Here is a 7,528-nt window from a genome sequence, read left to right on the forward strand (position 1 = left end):
AATCACCACAGTATGAGACTGAAAATAATGAGGGAGCTTACGCGTGGCTTGAACTATGGCCAGAAGCGCTTTCTCCAAGAGCAAGTAGCGCACCTCGGCCTCATTCAAAGACTTACTAACGTAATAGACCGGTCTTTGCACCCCACTTTCATTCCTGATAAGGACCAGGCTGACCGCGTGTACGGCCACTGCCAGATAAGCAAACAAGACCTCGTCCACCTCGGGGCGAGATAAAATGAGTGGCCGAGAAAGATATTGTTTAAGCTGCTGGAAAGCTAACACGCAGTCCTCGGTCCATTGAAACCCTTTCCACTTATTCAACAATTGGAAGAAGGGACGACATCGGTCAGCTGACCGAGAGATAAACCTATTCAATGCGGCAATCATCCCGGTCAATTTCTGGACTTCTTTTGGGTTCCGAGGAGGCTGCAAGTCCTGAATAGCCTTAACCTGTGTTAGGTTTACCTCTATGCCTCTATGAGTGATCATGTACCCCAAAAACTTTCCAGACCCAACGCCGAAAGAGCATTTTGAGGCATTAAGGCGCAGCTTGTACTTTCTTAACACCTGAAAGGTGTCAGCCAGGTCTCTCACGTGTGAAGGTATCGTTTTGCTCTTTACCACCATATCGTCCACATACACCTCAATAGTCTTCCCCTTAACCGATGTTCGAACATCCCGGTCATCATTCTTTGGTAAAAGAGCCCCAAGATTTTTCAAACCAAATGGCATGACCTTATAATGATAATTCCCCGTCTGAGTAATGAAGGCGCTTTTCTCTTGGTCCTCCAATGCCAAGGGAATCGGTGATACCCCCGGAAGGCGTCCGTAAAACTCATCCGAGGATGTCCGACAAAGGGCATCCACCGCCTTGATCAATACGCGGCATTGGGAACGAATCTTTGGGACAGCCTTGTTCGGATCGCAAAGTCTACACATACCCTCCACGTTCCATTCTTCTTTTAACAACAGCGTATGGGCCAACCACTGGGTAGAAAACTTCTTTGATAGCCCCGCCCTCTTGAGTTTAAGAACCTCTTCCTTCGCCCTCGAATGTTCTCTAGAAGATCGCCGAGGTGCCTTCTCGAACAATAGCTGGGTTGACATTTAAATGATGACAAATGAAGCTCGGATCAACGCCTGGAGCTTCGTAAGGATCCCACGCAAAAACATCAATATTGTCCTTCAGAGTTTCTAACAATTCGATCTTCTCTTGGTGTGGCAAAAGTATGCCGACCTGGAAGAACCTCTCTGGATTATCGCCTACCGGAAACTTCTCTAACTCCTCACAATGTGTCTCCTCTCCTCGTCACCACCCTGCATGAACCAGAGCCGTTAACCGCTATAAGTCTTTGATGATTAAAGCCGAAGACTCGCTCTCGCCGGTGCAAGACGTTGCACTCGATATGCACCGCCCGGCTACCGATTGGCCGCCGAGGATTTCTCAACACATTCCCCGAGGGGAATTTAACTTTAACATGTAAGGTAGAGGAGATGGCTCCAAGCACGTGCAGCCCGGGCTTGGCGAGGATGGCTGTATATGGAGAAAGTACGCGTCAACCACAATGAAATCCACCTCAACCGTTTCGAGCCGCATTGAACGGCAAACGGACCGTCCCTTCGGCACAACGGCTCTCCCCTCAAAGCTTATAAGCGGCGAATCATAAGGAGTAAGATCTTCCAACTTCAACCTTAACCCCTTAAATAGATCAGGGTACATGATATCTGCACCGCTGCCCTGATCTATCATCACCCTCTTCACATCATAATTCCCTATCCTAAGCGTAACTACAAGGGCATCGTCATGGGGCTGGATAGTCCCTATTTTATCCTCCTCAGAAAATCCCAAGATGGGCAAAGTGATCTTCAACCTCTTCGGCCTGCAGCCTGTGTCCTCGGCCTGAGAATGAGAAACTGCCATCACCCTAGTGGGAGCCAAACTGGTCCTGCCAGGTGTAGCAAAAATAGCATTAATTGTTCCTAAAGCCGGCCGAGATGAATTATTCCTCTGATTATTTGAACCAGATTGACTGCCCTGCCCGCTAGGTTGGCACAAGTGCTGCTTCAGTTTTCCTTCACCGACAAGCCGCTCCAAGTGGTTCCAAAGGGTCCGACGAGTTCTCGGTGCAGTATGGCCCACATCCCGGTGGTGCGGCAAAAGAGGTTCGATTCCTCTTCAGGTCTCCCGCCATCTTATCGTGTCATTTGAAGAAGGGTTCCTTACGAACTTTCTCCAAGAATCGATGTCTTGGTTCCCCGGAATACAAAGGTTCACGGCCCGAGGTGCTGCCGAGGCGGACTGTCCGACGTAATCTCTCCTTGGCCTGTTATTGTGGTATCTGTCCGACCTGAAATCCCTTCTCTCCTGCGGGATAACCTTCTCCTTTCCCTTTCCCTGCTGTTAGTCTTCCTCCACTCTTTTATACTCGTCAATACGGTCCATGAGGCGACGTACACTGCGAACAGGCTTTTTAGTCAAAGACTTTCTCGTGTCGTGATCGCAGGGAGGCCTACCTTAAAGGTATTAAGCGCCACCTCATCAAAGTTGCCATCTATTTCATTAAACATCTCCCAAAGAACGGTCGGAGTATGCTTTCAACGTCTCCCTTCCCTCATGGTCATGGATACCGAGTCCAATGGCCGAGGTACTTTCGCTACACGTAATGAACCGCGAAACGAATGCTCTAGTAAGCTCCCCAAACGAACTTATGGACCCCGATTTAAGGCCATTGAACCACCTCATAGCGATGTCCCGTGCTAGAGGGGAAAACTTTACACATCGTGGTCTCGTTGTGAGAGTGCACCGCCATCCTCTGGTTAAAGTGACTCACATGCTCCATCGGATCAGTCCGGCCATTATAGATGGTGAAAGTGGGCTGGGTAAACCTTCTGGGAAGCCTTCCTTTCTCAATCCTCCGTGTAAATGGAGATTTGGAGAGTTGGTGCAACGCCCTACTCATAGCATCGTTGCCTAAGCCCCTAGAATGAGGCTTCTTACGCCTGCAAGTTGGCTGGTCGTCCTCCTCACCGGAGGATGTTGCACTGGTGGGAGAGCGCGACCTTGAGCTGTAGCCACCTCCCCCATCCTCCTCTGAGGAAGAATTAGATAAGGACGGTGAAAACCTACGCTTAGCACGGCGTAACCTTCTCTTCAAACGATTGATTTCCTTCTGCATGGATTTAGAACCCTCATTGTGGGTGGTGCTACCCCCCTCATGAATATGGCTAGCGCTTGGGTATTCTGTATGGACACTTCCCTCATGATCCCTTCGATGTTCAAGACGTTCGAAATGATCTTCCGGCTGTGATCCCTGTGACTCTGCATGGTGAGCACCTAAGCCTGCCATAGTATCCCTACCTCTTCTAGACTAGATTTCCCACAGACGGCGCCAATTGTAAGTGCACAATTGCACCTGGACCTAAAGATAATCACGGGCTCAGGCCCAATGAGCCTTAAACAATAAGATTTGTAGAGTGTGGACTTTAAACCTATGTTAGAAACGCTGGGATCTTGATAACAGGCTTTTATAAGCAAACACAAGTAAATAAAGAACGATAATGACAAATGGGTCTCCTCGGACTCAAGCCGAGGACTATTTCTTTATTATTTCTCTTTCTTCCTTCAAAATTACAAGTTCTTAATTTCTTTCTTAGTTTTCCGATCCCCCTTTTTTCTTTGGCCTTTACCCCCCTTTTATACTGCCTTCCCTGATACTTTTTGAACAGTGACTAGAAGTTTCCACCTCACTGTTCAGGGGTCACCTCCCCATTAATGCGGCCAGGGAGGTAGGTGCAGAGCCTTTAATGCGGAGGTGGCAGCCTTTACTCTTGATATTTTCTTTAATACTGGTGCATCTAGAAGATTCAAGATGTCCCCTTTTAACCACTGGTCTCTCCAGAGTTGTACTTTGGCCTTCATAATAAAATTTTGAGTTCTCTTGGATCTGTCCGAGGTGAAACTCTCCCTCGGCTGTATCCTCGGACCCTCGGCGTATGGGCCGACTCATAGAGTTTGATCCTGGAGCAGGTCGGCCCTCCACATTACAGCCCAAAGGCCCATATGCCCACTTGGGTCCTTTTACTCCCCACAATTGTATATCAATCAAAATCTATCACCTCCATATTTGTGAAATTTGTTAAGTAAGATTAAAGAAAAATGAACAATATATCCTAGTAAAAAAATATATGGTATTACCATATTTGATGTTGGTAGAGTTTTGGAGGTTTTGAAAAAGCTCAACCCAACATCCAATTCAATATGTCACTTTAATAGTTGGACCACTCAATTCATTTGAAAATCAATATCATGTTTGTGTGCTTTGGTGCAGCTATGCAAGGTAAAGTAAGCTAGACGATAATTTAATTGGGAAAACAAATGCTAATATATTATTTTTAAAACTTTAGAAGATAAAATCAAAACATCCTTAAACTTTAAGTTTACAATTTAGCCTATTTTTTAGAACTTAAAAAAATGTAATTAATTTTTTTATGTACAAGATAGAAATTCTACTCTAAATCTAAGTGTATATGTATATCGAGTTTAATATAAGTGTATATGTGTCATTCTTAGAGACTTGAACTCTAATTTTTGCCTCTCCACACTTTACAAATACTTATATTTGTAGAGTGATTATTACATTAAAGGTGTGTGCTGTAATTAAATTTGTTAATAAAATGAAAAGGTAAAAACTTAAATTTTATTAATTAACCAAAGATGTTAAAAATTTTCAAAAGCCAAGAATTGGGCTATGCACAAGTTGATGCAGTGTCTTGAACGCGCTTCAGATGGAGTGGATGAGCAAAGTAATAGTATATAGCATATACACACCTCAAGGCTAGTCCAGGTACGTAAAATAAAGTAAAAAAATAAATTTTGTAAAATTCAGTAGAGGCATTCTGTTTTTGGGTTATTGAAGTTTGAACCCCAAAAATTCCGTGTTTGGTCATGAACTCATGATGAGTTGATGAATCATTTTCAATTTTTAATTTTGTCATTATTATTAAATTCCTCGACAATTCTCTCCAGAGTCAGTGTACGCACCATTTACAGCTCAACTCCAATCATGCTCCTTACATTTAAATAAAAAAAAAAAAAACCACGCTCCACCCACTTCTTCAAAATTAAAACAGCTCCCGCCGCTTTTTAATATCAATTAATTTAGTCGAAATTGTAGTTTTTTATATAAATAAAATTAAAAATTAGCTGAAATAATATATTGAAACTTATAATACTAAAAAGTGCAATGAAATCCATAAATATTAATAAAAATAAACTGAATAGTAGTTGTGAGGATACTTCCCCAATTAATCGGATTTATCCGCTTTGGGGAGCCAGTCCCTCACGGTTTATCGGCTCAAGCGACATAGGAGCGTACGGATCTTCACCCTCTGGGGGCTTTACACCGCAGTCCCACATCGGCAAGAGTTCCCTCCCACATATGGTTTATAAGCTTCTGGAGCGACCATGTGTGTACCACTACTACATGACCCTTTTAATGTGAGGATACTTCCCCAATTAATCGGATTTATCCGCTTTGGGGAGCTAGTCCCTCACGGTTTATCGGCTCAAGCGACGTAGGAGCGTACGGATCTTCACCCTCTGGGGGCTTTACACCGCAGTCCCACATCGGCAAGAGTTCCCTCCCACACATGGTTTATAAGCTTCTGGAGCGACCATGTGTGTACCACTACCGATAAACCGTGAGGGACTGGCTCTCCAAAGAGGATAAATTCGATTAATTGGGGAAGTATCCTCACAGTAGTAAAAATAAACTAAATAGAAAAAATAAAATTGTCTTTTTTTTACAACCTAAGTTTTTTTCATCTCCTTCTTCTTTTCTTTTTCTCCCCCCCCTTTTCTCTCTCTCTCTCTCTCTCTCTCTCTCTCACACACACTTTATTTGAGGATACCAATTTTTTATATAATTTTTTAAAATGATAAGCAGTGACTTGTGAGTAATAAACAATAGCTTTCGTATGAAATTATCCAACTTCTTTATAGCTTTTTAAAGTAAGGGTATATATATGAGGTCGTGAAACAAATTTTGACTATTTTAGAATAAAAACTTAATTTATTTATTTACATACTTATTTTTCAAAATACTCCATATCAGATTATTTATTTTACACTATATTACATTAAAATGTCAATTTTTCTTAATTTTTTTAATTGTTTATCTTTCTTTACACATAATAACCATCATCCACTCTTTTCCTCTAGGCTCAGAGTACATAAAGAAAGAATAAAAAATTATATGCAAAGTAAATAGTGTCAATATAAATTTACACAATTACTATAGTAATTTTGTAAATTTAACATATTTTTAACTTGAGTAATGTAAGTGATTTTAGAGATTGAGTATGTAGAATTGATACATTTTTATATTTTGCATTATTTGATGCAAATGCTCAAATAATGTATGAATAATGAATAATTGCTTTATATTAACGTTTTTTTTTTTCACCACTTATGACTTGCTATTTTAACAATCTATGAACAAAATTTTCATTTAATTTTTTTTAAAAGTTAACGTTTAAGATGATGATCTGTAGTTAATTAGTTATGTACTACTATATTGTAATTTGGTTTGTACGTGTAATGTAAGAGTAATTGACAGCGCATTCATTTCTTATATTATCTTTATGACTGTACATAGAATACAGAACCAACCTGTCATAAAACCATCATTAAATTTAGTGTCACTCAATTGTTCTTTTTAAATTGGTGCTTGGTTGACTGCTAAGATAGATGATAAATAAAAATGGGGTAATGTTAACCAATGTTTTTTAAAAAATTGTTAATAAATTATATTAAAAAAATTTTAATATTATTTTTATAGAAAATATAAAATATTATTAAAAAAATTAATTATTTTATTATTTTTTTATAATATATTTTTTAAAAAATAGTTCCTAAACTAATATTCTTAAGGTATTTGTTATAGTTTCCATAAAAATGATAGAGCATCAGTGATGAACAAATTTTGTTCCAATCACAACTTCGCCAAAAACTGTGTCTCTAGTCTCTACCCCACAACTTCAATGTGGAGATCCCATATTAATATTAGAAATCCTTGGCCTTGCTTGCTATCAATGAAAATTTTATTAGAGATCCTTGCTTTCAATGAAAACTTTTCTAGTCAACACAGCAGACTTTTGAGCCGAAAGTTGTACTCAATCTACCACACCGAGTCACCACCCCACATCACGTGGTATTAATCTCACAAGCCATCGTCTCTGTTGGTGGGCAGTGGGCTCCTCTTTGTATAATCTGATACCATGCCAAAAAGAAACAATTTTTAGTCACCCTCAATAACATTTTGTGATTCTCCTTTTTCTTTTCTTTCATTGGGGGCACACCAAAAATTGGAAAAAAGTCATTTTTAGCGAGGACAAAAGAAACATAGTTTCCAACACTTTGTAATGAGACAATCAGGTAGCAGCTAGCAGAAGCAAAATATTTACATGAAAATGTAACTTAAAGTGATTCGGATGTTCTAACCAAACAATTAGAAACCAAAACCCAAAG

The sequence above is a fragment of the Castanea sativa genome, chromosome 4, assembly GCF_040712315.1.
Source record: "Castanea sativa cultivar Marrone di Chiusa Pesio chromosome 4, ASM4071231v1".
Classification (NCBI taxonomy): Eukaryota; Viridiplantae; Streptophyta; class Magnoliopsida; order Fagales; family Fagaceae; genus Castanea; species Castanea sativa.